Raw genomic sequence first — 18315 nt, forward strand, 5'->3', positions numbered from 1 at the left:
TTCCATTTCTTTCACCCTCGCTCTATCTTTATCCCTCTCCCTCTTGCTCACTCCCTATCTCTCCCTCCTCTTCATTAGTGCATTTCACTCCCTTTTTCTCTCCCCCTCTCTTGATCGCTCCCTCTCACATTGTGTCTCCTATCCCACATTGTCTCTCCATCCCTCACTCTCACTCTCTCTCTTGCTCTCGCAAGTGTATTCATTTTCTCTTAGTCTCTATTTGCGTCCCTTTCCCATCCACCTTCCCCACTGCAACAACACATGTGCATTCCAAAACTGTATGAATTTTCAATAGGAACCTGTTCATTTCAAAGGATACTACATCTTCTTTAAATTCAAATTCAAACTATTTTTCCAAATTTTGGACAGGAACATTTTCAATTCAAAGAATACAACATCTTCTTTAAATTCAAATATAAATTCTTACTTATTATTTTATTTAACTTAACAAAGTTTACTATTTTGATATCTTTCTCTTTAAAATATATTATAATCTTAAAATATATAATAATTCTTCTATTTGTATTATATATTTGATTTTCTTTCCTATTAAATGGAAAAAAAAAATACCTTTAAAATATATAATAATAACTAATAAATAATTTTTATTTTTTTTGCTAAAAGCTTAAAACCTATGAATATAAGTTTTTGTTTTTAAAATATAATGTAATTTATAAGATGGAAAATTAATGATCTATTTAATAATCAACATTTTCCAATAATTTAATTTAAATTCAATTAAATTTAGACACATCTCGAAGCTTAGAAATATTCAATTGATCGAAAGGAGAGCTCGATGTCTCCACTTTTAACTCAAGGTGATCCTAGCTATCTTGGGGGGATGGGTAAGTGTTGTTGGTCAATGAAAACATTGATTAGAGTTGATCTTGATTTTTTTTTTCGGCTAACGAAAACATATATTAAAGTCACTAGATATTTATTCCAAAATATTTGTGTTATGAAACAGCTCAAGAAAAGATAGAAAAGATAGATCAACGTCTTAGAATTCAGCCTCTTCGAGGGGGCAATCTCCTTTACATTACATGAATGAAAAATTCTTGGATGATTCAAGTGACAAAACCTCCTTTCTATATATAGGAGTCTAAGGATTCACAATATAATCCAGCCGACCTAACAATAATAATATAAAGCCACAAAAATAACAATAGAGGGATTCTATGGGACACAAAAATAACAATATGGGGGTAATAGGGGCACAAAAATATAAATAAGGGGTATGACTACAATAGTAATGGGGTAATCACTAGTATTTTAGGGACCCAACATGCCCCTCTCCTTAAAAAAAGTGTTGTCCTCAACGCTTGAGTAGTTCTGGATACTTCTACATAAAATTTTCATCCTCCCATGTGGAATCTTCAGCGGATAAGTTCTTCCACTTGATAAGATACTCTGAAATTGATCGATTTCATAGCTGTCGAGTTCTTGTTTCTGTGACTACTTCCGGTTCCAATATAATTTTTCCTTGCTCGCCAAGTTCTGGCAATATTGTTTGAACTGGGAGCTTGTCGCCTATAACCTTCTTTAAACATGGAACATGGAAAACTGGGTGCAATCGAGAAGCCGCAGGAAGCTCCAATTTGTATGCCATAGTACCAATCTTTTGCAACACCTTGTACGAACCATAATACTTTGGTGATAATCTATTATCCTTCTTAGCTTGCTTGAGGGACATTTTCTTATATGGTTGTAGCCGTAGGAATACCCAATCACCTACATCAAAACTTCTTTCACTGCAATGTTGATCTGCCTGTTGTTTCATTCTATTCTATGCCAACACGCGGTTATCCTTTAAGAGTTGGAGGACTTGTTGTTGATGTTCGATGTGATGTTCCACTGCCTGAACCTTATAATTTTCTATTAAATATGATGTGATGGACGGTGGCTGATACCCATAAAGTGCCATAAATGGGGTCATTTTTGTTGCTGTATGGAAGGAAGTTTTATACCACCATTCAGCCAGAGGCAACCATTTGATCCATTGTGTCTGTTTATCAGAAACAAAGCAACGAAGATATCCTTCCAAACATTTGTTTACTATCTATGTTTGCCCATCAGATTGAGGATGATAAGATGAGCTATGAGCTAACTGAGTACCAAGACAAGAAAATAATTCTGTCCAAAAATTTCTAGTGAAAATCGGATCTCTGTTACTTACAATAATCTTTTGGTTTCCATGTAGCTTTTGAATTGTTTCCATAAATGCAGTAGAAACTGTAATGGCTTTAAATGGATGTGATAATGCACAAAAGTGTGCATACTTGGTAAGTCTGTCAACTACCACCATGATGACACTCTTTCCCTCAGACTTGGGTAAACCTGTGATAAAATCCATTGAAACCTCCTCCTAGCATTGGCTTGGAATGGATAAAGGTTGTAATAGACCCATTGTCTTAATTGTTTCCACTTTATTTTGTTGGCAAACCAAACATTCCGCCACAAACTTTTGAATATCTGATTTAAGACCATCCCAAAAAAATTCCTTCTTAACCCTGTGGTAAGTTTTCAGAAATCCTGAGTGCCCTCCTAAGGGAGAAGTGTGCAATTTGATAAGAATATTTTGTTTTAGCTTGGAATTCTTACAGAGGTATAAGCGATCTTTGTACCATAACGAATCATTTTTCCAGCTAAATGTATCAGACATAGTGGAATCTTATTGTAGCTTTCAAATAAGTGCCCACACTTCTTTGTCATTCTTCCATTCCTCCCTTGCTTCGTTTATCTAATCTGGTTGGATAATAGAAATGGCACACAACAATGCTTCCACATCCTCATCCTTTCTTAAGAGTGCATCTGCCACCACATTTTGCTTCCCCTTTTTGTAGATGATTTCAAAGTCATAACCCAACATCTTTGTGACCCACTTTTGTTGCTCTTTAGAGGATAATCTTTGTTCTAAAAAGTATTTAAGGCTGTCATGATCCATTTTTACCTTGAAGTGTCTTCCCATTAGGTAGGGTCATCATTTCTTAAGTGCATGGAGTATTGCCAACATTTCCTTCTCATAAATAGCTTTGCTTAAAAAATTTCCCTTGATCGAACGACTTTCAAAAGTAATGGGTCTTTCATCTTGCATTAGAACAGCACCAATTCCATTTCCTGAAGCATCACAGTCCACAATAAAGGTTTTTGTGAAGTCCGGTGTAGCTAAGACCGATGCTTGGCACATTGCCACTTTAAGATGTTCAAAGGCCTTTGTTGCTTCCGGAGTCCATGAAAATGCATCTTTCTTCAATAATGTTGTTAGAGGTGCTACTATTCTCCCATAATTCTTAACAAACTTATGATAATACCCTATCAACCCAAGAAATCCTTGCAGATCCTTTATGGATGTGGGGATTTTCCATTCCTTAATGGCTTTAATTTTGCTAGGGTCTACCTTAACTCCTTCATGAGATACAGTATGACCCAAATATTCCACCTCCTCGACTCCAAAGAAACATTTGGATCTTTTTGCATATAATTGTTTCTCCTCCAATAGTTGTAGCACCTTGTCAACATGTTCAACATGATCATTCCAAGACTTGTTGTAGATTAGTATATCATCAAAAAATACTAACACAAATTTTCTAAGGAATGATTTGAAAATTGAATTCATCAAACCTTGAAATGTTGAAGGTGCATTGGTAAGGCCAAAAGGCATGACCAAAAATTCATAATGACCCTCATGAGTTCTAAATGCTGTTTTCGGAATGTCTTCAATCTTCATTCTGATTTGATGATATCCTGAACGAAGATCCAACTTGGTGAAGTAAATTGATCCATGCAATTCATCCAGTAATTCATCAATGACAAGAATGGGGAACTTATCTTTAATAGTGAGCTTGTTGAGCTCCCTATAATCCAGGCACATGCGCCATGATCCATCCTTCTTGTGCACCAATACTACTGGAGCAGAGAAATAACTTTGACTCAGTTGAATTATACCAGCCTCTAGCATTTCTACAACCATACGTTCAATTTCACTCTTTTGGACATAGGGATATCTGTACGACCTGATGTTTGGAGGAACACTTCCTGGAATTAGATGAATAGCATGATCATGATCACGCATAGGTGGGAGACCTTTGGGAGTCTCAAATACCTTGGAATGATTGTCCAGGACTTTTTGGAGATCTGGAGAAATAGATGATTCCGATGTGGAAACATCTAGCGAACATAATTGTGCAATTACACCTCTTTGTTCCTTTTTTAGAAGCTTTGTCATACCATTAGAGCTGATTATCTTTCCTGGTTTCCCTGCAATACCCCTTAATTCAACTTCCTTTCCTTTTGTAGAAAATTTAATGAAATGTTATTGAAAATTAAAGGCTATTGTACCCAAGGATTGTAGCCATTGGACTCCTAGTACAACATCAGCACCTCCCATTGGAATGGAAAACATTGGGCTAGTCAATACATATTCTCCCATCGATAGCTTGATATTATGGCACTTTCTAGAGCAATTTATTGTTCCTCCATTTGCAATCATCACTTGACACTCTGGTGCTGGATATAGGAAGCAATTCAATTCTTTGGCTACCCTACAATGAATAAAATTGTGGGTGCTCCCTGAATCAATCAACACTATTACCTTTTTCTTCTTCATTTGTCCTTCTATCTTAATGGTTTGAGGATTGGTAATTCCCGCCAATGCATTACAAGATATGGTCGGATTTATTTTTTCTTCATCTAGGCTTTGTTCTTGGAGTATATCCTCTTCCTTTGACCTTTCTTGCTCATTTTCTTCTTCCTCTTCACAATCTATGTAGAATAATTTCTTCTCGGCACACTTATGACCTTTAGTGTATTTGCTATCACAACTGCAACAAAGCCCTTTTGCTCTTTTTTCTTCCAATTGTTGTGGTGTCAACCTTATAGGTTGTGGAAGACTAGGGGCAACAACACTTCCATATTTATAGTTGTGAGTGGTATGTATCCTGGTTGCCATAATTTTGCTTTCCATTTTTCTTGCTAACTTGAATGCCTTCTCTAATGAATCAGGTTCCCAAAGGCGAACATCATGTTGGATATTATCCTTTAAAGACCCTATGAACACATCAATCCTATGCTCCTCTGGAATATATTTTACCCTTATGTTCAATTTTTGGAACTCCTCAATGTGCTCCATTATTGAAGCCTTTTGTTTGAGACTTATCAATTGGCTAAAAAAAGTGTTGCTTTTTGTATCCTCGTAATGTGCTATCAATTCTTCCGTAAAAATTGCCCAAGTGATAAATTGTTTACGAGAGCAAAGCCATTGATACCATACAAATTTATTTGGTTCCAAATATAAAGTTTCCGTACGTAGATTTTGTGTGTTTTGCACATTATTGAGATCGAAAAATTGCTCCATCTGTAATATCCATGTTGTGGGATCCTTGCCATCAAACTTCCTCATATCGATTTTGGGAATATGGTGGGTCTTCGATCCAACATTAGAGTCTATGATATCATGATTAACATTTCTTTTGTTCGCATCATGAGTTTCTTTTACTAGCTTTTCACCATTAATAAGTATTTCTTGTAGAAAATTTGTCAAATCTGTCTTCATATCTGTCATGCCTGTCTTCAAGTTTGTGTTCAAATCTATCTTCAATTTTTCCATGTCTGTCTTTAAATCTATCTTCCAATCATCCATCCTAGCTTCCACACCATTTATCTTAGATTCCATGCCATTTATCTTAGATTCCACGCCATTTATCTTAGCTTCTGTTACCTTTTGTGAGCGTAACATTTGTTGCACTTGTTCTTGTAATTTTGATATATCATGTAGCATTTCTTCCTCTTCTTCATGAGTCATGCTAGAGCTTTTAGGTTCCTTACTAGGTGTTTGCATTTTCTTTCCTCGGGGCATCAGTTACCGATAATAATGCTTTACTATGCCCTTTGAATTCCTTCAAACCAAGCTTATGCAAAAATAAAAATAAAACTACACACCTTTTTTCACTTTGTAGAAGCCTGATATTGAATCTGATGTATCTCTGTAATTTCAGATCATCCAGTTCTAAAATTACAAACTGTAGTAGCCTTCTGTGTCCTCTTTCCAATGCCACAAGTCTGACCCAAATTGGTTTTTCCAAGAAAGAGTTATGTGAAATCTCCCACAATGACTTGATTATAGACTAGTTCAGTAGAGAAAACTTGTACAATGTGCCATGAGTCACTGTTTCAAACTATGGATCTAAAAATGCATGAAAGAAACTACAGTCCGTCCTATACCTGTACCTTCTTACGAAATTTTAATCTGATCCCTAGAGAGAAAGTTATGATGATTTTCCCTAAGTCACCTATTTTGAATGTAATTCAGGAATCTCCAAAAATACCAACTTTCTCAGATCATATCTCCACAAATATCATGCGAAAAGCTCTAAAATTTGGATCCAAGATTCCGCATGATTTCTTCTCAAATGGGTTCTTTTGCGACCCACGATGGCCTGTTTGGAGCAATGAAACCCTAGAATCCAAAGCTCCGATACCAAATGTTATGAAACCAGCTAAAGAAAAGATAGAAAAGATAGATCACGCCTTAGAATTCATCCTCTTCGACGGGGCAGCCTCCTTTACATTACATAAATGAACAATTCTTGGATGATTCAAATGACAAAACCTCCTTTCTATATATAGGAGTCTAAGGAGTCACAATATAATCCACCCGACCTAACAATAATAATATAAGGCCACAAAAATAACAATAGAGGGATTCTATGGGGCACAGAAATAACAATATGGGGGTAATAGGGGCACAACAATATAAATAAGGGGTATAACTACAATAGTAATGGGGTAATCACTAGTATTATAGGGACCCAACAATTTGATATTTTTAGAACATAGTTCTCTCACCTTTTCACAAAATTAAATTCCACTAAAATTAATGATAAAACATATGGTAAATGACATTGACGCACCTTAGACAAATTCCAGTCCGTTTTTAAAATTTAGGGATTAGGCCGTGCCATTGCATGTATTTTCTAAATACTCACAGAAAGCAACATAAACCAGAGCCGAAGTCAAAGTCTCTCGAGAAGAGATTTATAATTCTGAATGATATCCTCGTAGATTTATTGTTTTGATCCTCGCCTTGGTGGGAATGATATCCTCTTAAGCATGCTTTTCTTTCAAATAAAGTTTTGATTGTTTAATTTGAGAATAATCTAAAAATTAGATAACATGATGTTATCAAATTTTCCTTGTAATTTTGGTCATTGCTCATCTGTTTGAATTGAGAGGCTATGAAGCTTCAGGTATTCTGGGAAATTGCATAAGTTATATGATGGGATCAGGAATTTGGGATACTGGTAAAATAAATGATGATTTCTTTTTAAGAAAGAAACCCATAACTTGATATAATAGGTTATTCAAAGTATAGATGCAGGTTATTGAAATAACAAACCACTAATGGTATCTTCTCAAAAAGAGCAGATTAATCGAAATATTGTAGAAACTTAAACTATTACTTTCAAGAAAATTTAAGATTTTGATATGCATAAAAAAATTTGATCCTCAAATTTCTTTTTATTCGTTAAAGATAAAAACGGTGAAACATCACCTTCAAAATCTGTCTCTAACAATTGAAATATGTTAAGAGAAAAAAGGTTGGATGTTAAAAAAGAAAAAGAAACCAGAGCTAGTGAAGGGTATATGTTGGAAACAGAAGAAATTTATTACAGGTTTCAGTTTAGTGAAATGCTATTAATAATGTTATTTATTTATTATTTATTACAGGCTTTAATGAAACAATATGTTTATAGTCTTCCCATAGACCGATGATAATCTTTTATGGGAACTATCAAACATGTTTTAGTAAAGAGGAAATCATACAGTCAGTGGTCAAAAAAATCAAGTTTACTTATTTTCCTGCATTCTGTTGTCAATCTCTTTATCAGGGACTCTACTTCGGTGACTAAAAATCTATTTCAAATAAAGTACCCATGGATGGCAACAACAGTATGTTGATGTTTTTTTTTGTTTTTATTTGAAGATCCTTGCCTGGCCACTGGGCATAAGTAGTGTCCTCTACGAGGAGCTTCCTCGCTAGATAGATGGTGATATACCAAACAAAAGTGTGATCCATAGATATGCTGAATTTTGTATATGAAACTTTTTATTCTCTTCACAGGCACTTTAAATGCTACAGGTTGTACAATGAATGCAATACCTACCTTTGTATATGTTGCTTTTAGTAAAACTGACTCAGTACAATTTCTTGCTCTATATGCAGTCTATGTTGCTTAAAGTGCATCTTTGGCTCTTGGTTGTACCAAGTTGCTTTTGATATCTTCAGAGTTGTTCTTGCTAGATCTATAACATTTATAAATGCATCTGGAAGATGAAAAGAAATAACAAAACAACAGCATGCCTGCCTAAATAAATTATGAGTGAAAATGGTGAAAGCCCTAGAACATTTCTATTTCCAACTACAAAAATAAATTGCTGATAGAAATAAACCATCAAATTAAAGAACATATAATTTGAAACTTAAAAGATACAAGAACAACAGAAAGGAACATTATCGAGAAAAAACAGCTTTACTTAGTCTTTGCAATGACAGACCATCCCAACGTTATGAATATTTTTTCTTCGACTTTTCAGCTGATGAGCACGACTAGGCAACTATTCTTCTTAACCATTGTTATACTCACATTAATTCCTCCTTCTTGAGAAAGGAGATAATACAAACAAAACTCAGATAGCATAAAATAAAACAGCTTTACTTAGTCTTTTCAATGACGGACCATGCCAACATTGTGAATATTTTTTTCTTCGAATTTTCAGCTGATGAGCACCAGCACGCAAGATATCAAAAAAAACAAAAAAAGGTCCAAAATCGAGGAATTCTGTATAAAAAACCAATACAAAAAATTAAAATATTTTACCAAATAATCATTCTACAAATGCCAAATATGCTATACCCACATGGGGTTTTAATCCGCAATAATGAGGAAAGTGGCTATATGAGCTCATTGAGAAGGGTAACAGTATGGTGGATCGGGACCTAAAGGTGGAGTGGGGACCTGAAGGAGGAACCAGAAGGATGGTGGAGCGGGACCTGAAGGTGGGATATCCAGGCTAGAAGAAGGAAGGTTCTGTGTTGAAGTCTGAAAATAATAAGTAAGGTTGGAAGGTGGGGTGATTGGGTACCATCAAGGCTGGCCAAAGGATCAAGGTTGGCCGAAGGTCTATCTTAATGATTTGTAACTTCAATACACACAGAACTCAGATAAGTTAAAATAACTGACGAATTGCTTGATAAATTTTTACAAACAAAATTGATCAGATTGGAATACCAGTAAACAATTACAAATATTTTACAAATAACATAGAATTACAACAACAATGGAAACAATCCTAGAAATTAAAAAAATAAAACAGAATGGGGTTGGCCCTTTCACACTGACTTTACCATTTATTTTTTCCTCGAATTTGTTCCATTCTCCTCTCTCAGTGAACACAAAATTAGAGAATATGGATAGAGACACAATACATACACAAACACCTCAAAGAAACTCAAAATAATCATAGAACGCTTCAGAGAAAGGGAAGACAATATACAGAGAATATTCATACACAGAAAAACTTGTGCAACCTCCTGAGAGAGGGAGCACATAGGGTAAATAATTGAACAATGAGGGAACACAATGTATGTAGAAATCCTATTGCTTGAAAAGTTGACATGTTGATCAGGATCACGCTATTCATTGGATGAATTTTATCCATTTGATGGAAGTTGTTAGAATATTACGGCATAAAGGCGTTGGTTAGAAAATTCAAATTCAGTTCCAACACTTTTTTCTTTTGTAATGATTATGACACTACTAACACCACCTAAGTAGAAACACATTTGCAAGTGGAGTTTTACTGTTTGAAAGAGCATATCCATCGACCGTGAGGTGTTAGTTACATATGTTATAGAAATTTTCCAAATTACTTTATATTATATCAATAATTTGGTTGAAGGTTGATTTTTAAAGTTTCTTACTGTATTTTATAATCATTCAAGTATGTTTGACTTAGAAATGTAATTTACTAAAGCTGTTAAGGTAAGTGTTGGGCACCAAATCTCTTTATCTTTTTTTTACATTTTCACGTATCTTTTCATCTTTCTTGAACTAATTAACATGCATTTATTATGATAAACCTATGAGGTAACCCTCATTTCTTATGTCTCTTGTAATATTTAATTGATGAAGTAAAGTGATGAGGGTTTTGCCTATGAAAACTAGTAAAACTTGTTATGTCCATAGATTTCAGTGAACATGTATCTCTTTCACAACATGTAGTAGTAGTACCATGATTCATAGCAGTTGTTCGGAAACTTTGAGACATCACAACCAACTCGTAGCTATTTTCAAGCCTATTTTGGAGAATTTCTATTTTCTCTCTCTTAGCAACTAGCGCTATTCTAAATTCTTCTATATTTTGGGCATTTAGTTTCCAGGATTTTGGGTAATATTTTATTACCCATGTATTGTATAAAAGGGGTTTTATTCATGTCCGGAAGGTTAGCCATGTATAGATATGTATTATAACAGCTTCTTCACAAATTAATCAAATACATGCAATTTTGTTGTTCTATCTCTAGTTGTAATTTAACACAACCCTGATCAGAGAGCTCGACTCGCTATTCTGATCAGGTGCTGCATATTTTGTTTTATGTATGGTGTTTTTCTTATTGTTTTTATTTCTTTATTGCAGTTACATATCTCTCTATAGATTGTTGTGAATGCCTATTTAAGTTCTGTGATTTAATTTTTATTCCTGTTACAGCGATGTGTTGATTTCTTAATCACGAATCCTTGTTTGATGCAAGGTTGTAACCTTCACCCTATATATACATTTCGCACTACCTTCAAAACTATACGCACCTAGATTGATGAGTTAATGTCGTAAAGGGTTGAATATTTTATTCACACTTGGACACCAATATTTTGGGGCCATTTCCAGGGAGGCTAACAAGGTGCAAGACACAATTTGTATCAACCAGAGGATCAATCTCTCATCTTAGGGAAGGAAGCCTTACCCTGCTCTAAGTCCTTAGTGTAGTGTTTTGATTTTTGTTGCTTTTATTTTTTTGGGCCGAGTTGTTTTCTTCTGTTAGATGTATTGAATTTTTCTGCATTAATAAAACCCAATCTCTCATCCTGGGAGGGAATGGTCCTTTGACACCCTACGCCAGGTCCCGAGCTGTAGATTTCCTTGTATGTGTGTTCTTCTCTTGTTTAGTTTCTTCTCCTGTTGAGGGAAGGGTCTTTTGCTACACTACTCCAGGCCCTGAACCCTAGATATAATTTTTAGTCATTTCCATTTCTTGTTTGCTAAAAATTGATCTCCTGTCTTGGGGAGGGAATGGTCCTTTGACACCCTACTCTAGGTCTTTAACATAGTGACTTAATTTATATATTTTCCTCTCACTGACTTGCATGAACAAAGATTCTAATAAAAGATGCAGAGAAAGAGCTCCAAACAATGGAGGATAGGATTTTGGAAGGAATACTTATATCCAACAAACCAATCACAAAAGTTGAATCAGAGGCATCTTCTCATGCTGCCGTAAGGTCAGGTATTCAAACAAGATCTGAGGGACAATCTATAGAACATCCAGTGCTATCCATAGTACACCCTATTGATTTAACACAGCATACCCTTCTAGCAGCAAAACAGGTGTACAATAGTATACTCTGTAAAGGAGTACGTTGCCAGTAATAGAGGAAGAAGAAGTCATAGAGAAGGGGTCTCAAAATTCAATCCATTGTGACAGAGAGGAAGAATTTGTAGGGGTACTTTTATCACCAAGGGATAAAGGGAGTGTTATCAAAGCAACTCAAACTCCTATGATAAGAATCCTTCCACCACTTCCTACAGAATCTGCTAAAATCCATTGTGATTGTTGGAGGATATTCATGGAACCTAAAACCTCTACTATTGAATTCCTAATTGTGGATGTTGGGACTAGTGCACTAATGAAGCCCATTCCTTTAACAGCTTTAGCTAGCTTTCATGGGTTGACTTCAGAGGATACCAACAAATTCCTCATTGAATTTGATATTATATTTTGGGGATATGACTATATAACAGATGCTAAGAAATTGAAAATCTCCCTGTTACACTAAAAGTGGCAACCCTGCGATTGTTTATGGGTCTGGGAGGAAAGACTATCACCACATTAGATGAGATGCGAACCTCTTTCTTGGAGAAGTATGAGGACTATTGTAAATCTCGGGATATTAAGGAAGAGATTTTTAAGTTCATGCAGAAAGAATACGAGAACATGGAGGATTTTGTGGAAGAGTTTAAGTACACGCTACACAGATCAGGTCATTCTAGCTTGGATAAGGACATTTTAATAATTATCCTTCTCCGAGCCTTTCGAGAAGACTCTTTGGAGTTGTTAAATGTAGTGGGGAAGGGAGACATATCAAATGACAACTTCGATACCATCTGTGTGTTGTGCATTCAGTGCTCGAGAGAAGTTGTAAGGAATAAATAGGGAATTTGATTAACAAAAGTATCTCGTGGAGGTGTCATGAAAGTAGAAATTGGAATTCTGCTGGATAACCTTAGCACTGATATCCTAAGTACCCTTTCTACACAAATAGACACACTCCAAGTAAAATAGAAATAGATGGAATTGGCAAGGACTCTGGCCATATTTTTCTCAAAGTGCAGAAAGAAGAATCCACAAAGAGAATGCCCATTGAACTCCCTGGAGGAATGTGCAATCTGTGAGCTAAATAATCCAACAATTTCATGCCCCTCCTTGTTAGGATTGAAAGCAATCTTTGAAGGGATAGGTGAAGAGATGGAGCAGATGTACTTTATGGGATCGAAAAAGCCATGGAAACCTTGGCCACCAACTGGAAATCAAGGTATGTTTCTAGATCCATCTTAGTATTTCAATAATTTTAATATGGGTCCTCAGTCCATGCCTTGTCCACCTATGTGGCCCCAATATCAGCTTCCACACTGGTAGCAATGGGCTCCTCAAGCAAGTTCAACTTCTTCATGGGCTTCGAACTGGCATGGACCCTCTCCATTTGGGCAATTTCCCCATCCAATGTCACAACAGCAACTCCATTTCCCTCTAATATGACTCCTAATAATCTACCTATTCATCCTCAGCTTCCTATCCAACCCAATCCGAATCCTAACAATAAGGAAGCTCAGCAATCTGACACCCTCAACCTACCTTCATACAACATATGCACCATAGAGCTTTATGAGATGAATTTGAGATCTAGGCAGGTAGTCGATGCTCAACCCTCCCCTATTGTCATTACACAAGTTGGCAGTGAGACAAAAGAATAAGAAATAGTTGAGGAGGAATCGAATGAAGTTAGTAAAAATCAAACACCTCCTCAGCCCCTAATTACTTAAGAACACCAAGCTGAACCACCTTATCCAGAAAGATTGACCTTGAATAAACAGATCCATTAAGATGAGTTTGAATTGTTACGGGAGTTACAAAATTTTCTTGTTAAGATCCCCCTATTAGAAACTATGAGGAACGTACCTATATATGCAAACACCCTCAAGGAATATTGTGATAAGAAGCCTAAAAATAAATCAAGGGACCCACTCACAATTCATGTGATGGGAAAACTATTAGATGTTATGTTGGGAAAGGCCATGCCTATGAAATATGGGGATTCGAGGAACCCAATTATAATCGTGCAAATTAATGGAGTAGAAATTCCAAATGTACTGGTAGATTTGGGCACTACCATAAATTTCACTACCACTGAAACTATGCATGCACTGGTTCTTCAAAATTTGAAACATGCACCTACTAGGTTAGTATCAGTCTACCGGGATCGGGTTTTATCTTGACCATCACTTTTTTCTATAATTGTTATCATAGTAACATGGGGTGAATCACAAGTCAAGTCGATGTTCAATTTTTTTCCCTGTTGGGTTCAGTCGACTATCCTTGCTCCTATGCCTATGATGAGCTTCCTTCTATGTTGAGTTTGTCTAAATTCGATTATTTATTGTTCAGCGAATAAAATCTTTTACACATCTGAAATATCATATACAATAATTACTTTGCTAATGTGTAGCATTTATATACTAAAATATTGATCTTTAATTTGTAGTTTAATTTAATAAAATCTTGTTTTTTTCTGCAAATGACAACAACATCATGAATGAATTTGAATTTTCACAAGCACCACTTTTCAATGAACATTTCTTTTTAGTCAACCATTTTTTATAATTTGATAGAATTTTTATGATGATAGAATTTTAAATGTTTGTTTTTTGATTTTATGTAATGTATGTGTTTTTTTGTTTATGCTCTTGTTTGTGTATAACATTTAGAACATGAGAAAGGCTTTCATTAGAATATTCCATATGGATGGTCATTGACCAAATTGTCTATTAACTTGATATAATTCACATTTATCATGATCTTACACACATAAAATATAATATCCAAGAATTACACTTCCAATTAATTGAATGTCTATCAAACTATATATGTTCAAACTAGCATTTAGTTTAACAAAATTTCACTTATTTTTTCAAATGACCACGTTCTTTTAGTTTGTAAGTATCATTATTCAATGCATCTTCCAGAATCAAATTATTTTATAAGTATTTTTAATTAATATATATTTATAATTAGTTACAAATGATTGTTTCATGATGGTAGGGTTTTAAATGTTTGTGTTTTTATTTTATGTAATGTATTTAATTGTCTGTCTTTTCCCTTGTTTGTGTTTCTATGTCTATGAATTCCAGAACAAACAAAAAACTTTCATTATAATATACCATATGAAAGGTCACTAAAGAAATTGTCTATAAACTTGATACAAATAAGTTTTATGATGATTTTAAGCATGCATAGCATCCAATGCAAGAGATGCATTTCCAATGAATTGAATGCTTGCATTAACTTATACATGGTCAATTTAATAAAATTTCACTTATTTTGCTAATTGACCATGCACCATGAATGACATTTTTTTGTTTTTTTTGTAACAACCACTATACTATTCAATGTCTACTTGAAAATCAGATTCTTTTATAATTATTTATAATTAATATATTCTTTTTTCCTCAGGAAAAATCATAATTTTGTTAATGACAACAAAAATTACATGTTGTATATGTTGATAATGCATTCAATCGTGCCAATGAAAAGTAGTGATCATAGAGACCAAAAATACAACTCCAAAATGGTGGTAATCATGTTACCCTCTTCTCCATTTATTCTTTTTATAGTTTCGCCATTATCCTTGGGAAGGAGTGGTAATTACAAGTGCTAGGCGGGTCACTTCATTCATTCTTGGATTTTCCTTATCTGAATCCAAACTTTCATATACGTGATGACATTTTGAGTCCCTTGTCTCCATTTCTACAGGGATCATCTTATGCCTTGATGTGTCTGTTGGAGTTCCTAGAACTTCATGATTAATGCTCCCCTTTTCTACATTTTCTTGTGTATTTTGGGCTTATTCATTGGTAGGAGAATCTATTTCTTCATCATCCTCTCCTTTTTCAGGAAATTGCTATGGGAATTGCCATCCCTTGGGTTTCTTTCTTGTCTTCTTTTTCCCTTGAGGAACTTTCTTGGCATCGTGACATAAATCATGTGGATGTCCCATTTTTCGGCTTATTTCAAATCTAAATGTTGTGTTCTCAAAATCTAGGAACTATGTCGAGTGCTGCTTGTTGCGTGCCAAGAGAATATGATCTGAAAATCGTTTGATGAGGTCTACCTCCACACGAATTCTGGTGATTATATAGATTTTTTCCTCAAATATTTGTGTAGTTTTCTTTATGTATCACCCTAATGTGTTCCCAATGGCTTCTATCACTTTATGGATCAGAAATGTAGGTGTAGATTATGCAATCTAACCCAAACCAACATTCGAGATACTACCATTATATTGGCATCAAAATATGGGAACCAAGGGGTGAGAAAATGTCTCACAGAGCCTAAAAACCATGGACCCTCTTGCAATATATATTCAAAATCCTCTCATGATGCAAATTTTACTAGGAAAAAGTCATTGTAGCAAAAGTGAATCTCAAAATTTATTGTCCAATTTGTGAATATCTAATGGAAGAGATCCACTGGCTTCAACCAAAAACTATTGAATCTGCATAGTACTTCCTGAGATTCATATGATGTGCCCAAACCATTTGTTTATCGCAGATCTACAGTCATCACTGGGATTTGATTTAGTTGTTCCACTATGTAGGGGTTGGGTATATTGTGTGTCTAATCTGGTGTTATTGAGGCAACAAATTTTCCTCTGAGGATATCTATGAACAAAAATCCTCTATTTACTTGCCCTTGATTTGATTATGTTCCTTTGGGAATACTAGACCTAGACACTGCCCTTACGCACTTTGAATTTCATAGTCTAGGTGATCATCCCTGAAGCCTCAAGTTTAATATGATGGTGGATGACTGAATCCTCCAGAGTCACCTTAATCCTACACAGGTCCATTCCCAACTCATGAATGCGGTTCCCTTCACTTACTTCTATGCCATTGTGTGCATATGGGGTGAGAAGATACTCTGCATCGATGATCTCGTGAATGATACTATTGATGGCTCGAGCTGTCAGTCTCCATCCCTACGTAGGAGAATGAAACTAGTATTAACTCCATTCAAAAACCCGATTATCAGACCCATGAGCAATGTTATCGTGCCCTAACAATGACACAAATGGATTAGATATCTGAAGAAACTCGACCGCGTAGGGAAACTGAAAAGACTAAGAAACCCTAGCCATCACACCGACCTCGTGCCCTTGGCAGAATACCCCTATCAATATTTAATTTGGTTTTTTAATTAATATATTCTTCTCTTACAGTTTAGTCAAATTTTTTTGTTGAATTCAACGATTGAATGTTCATAATTACTGTATTAGTTAATTAATTTTTTATGGTACAAAATGGGTGGAGTGTATAACTTGTTAAATCTATTCAGTATAAAATCAAAATTTCTTAAATATTTTTAGTCAATAAATTTTATAGATACAAATTACCATGACAATACCACAAGTAACAATGACTATGGATTTTCCTTGTAAGAATCATCACCAATTTTGTATGTTTGAAATCAAAAGTTTTCATTATTAATTTTAATCAATATATACTTTTCAACAATAAAAATAATCACAACATCACAGGTGACTACAAGCATGAATATTATTTTAACCGAAATCCTTCAATGTAAAATTGAAAATATATCAAACAAAATAAACATAAAATTTAAAAGTAAATTTACAAAATGATGTTTCCTCATGATAGAATTTTAAATGTATGTGGTTTTATTTTATGTTGTGTATTTGTTTGTTGTGCTTTTGTTTTCTTTTGGTTGTTTGTTTGTATATGATATTTTTACACATATGTAATATCATATAAAATAATTACTTATAGAATGAGTAGAATTTGTATATTAACTTATTAATCTTTAAATTGTTGTTTAATTTAATAAAATATTATTTTTTTAACATCACGAATGAATTTGATTTTTTGTAAGCACCACTATTCAATGCACAATATTATTTATAAGTGTTTTTAATAACTATGATTTTTATAATTAGTTAAAGGTCGATGTTTTATGGTGATATAATTTTAAATGTTTGTGTTTGTATTTTATGAAATGTATGTGTTTGTTTGCTTATGCTCTCGTTTGTGTATAACTTTAGAACACAATTAAGGCTTTCATTAGAATATCCTGTATGGAAGGTCATTGCACAAATTTACCTCTTGACTTGATATAGATAACCTCTATGATGATTTTACGCACATAAAATATAAAATGCAAGAATTACAATCCAAATTAATTGAATGTGTATTAAACTATATATGTTATAATTAGCATTTAGTTTAACAAAATTTCATTTATTTTTGTGAATAACAAAAACAACATGAATGGCTATGGATTTTGTAAGTATCATTATTCAATAAATCTTTGAGAAGTATTTTTAATCGATATATATTGATAATTAGTTACAAATCCATGTTTTGTGATTGTAGTATTTTAGATGTTTGTGTGTTTATTTTATGTAATGTATTTGATTGTTTTTTTGTGTGTGTATGTCAATAAATTCTTGAGCACAATTTTACTTTTATTAGAATAACTTCATACAAATAACTTATATGATGATTTTAAGCATGCATAGTATACAATGCAAGAATTACTCTTCAAGTGTATTGAATGCTTACATAGCTCATCTATGCTCAATTTAATAAAAGTTCACTTGTTTTGGTAAACGACCATGACATCATGAATGAAAAATGTATTTTTAGTTGTAACCAACACTATTAAATATGTGTATTTTAAAATCACAATTA

This window comes from Pinus tabuliformis, chromosome 6 (genome assembly GCF_031772625.1).
Source record: "Pinus tabuliformis cultivar Carrire ecotype Pingquan chromosome 6, CPIR1, whole genome shotgun sequence".
NCBI lineage: Eukaryota > Viridiplantae > Streptophyta > Pinopsida > Pinales > Pinaceae > Pinus > Pinus tabuliformis.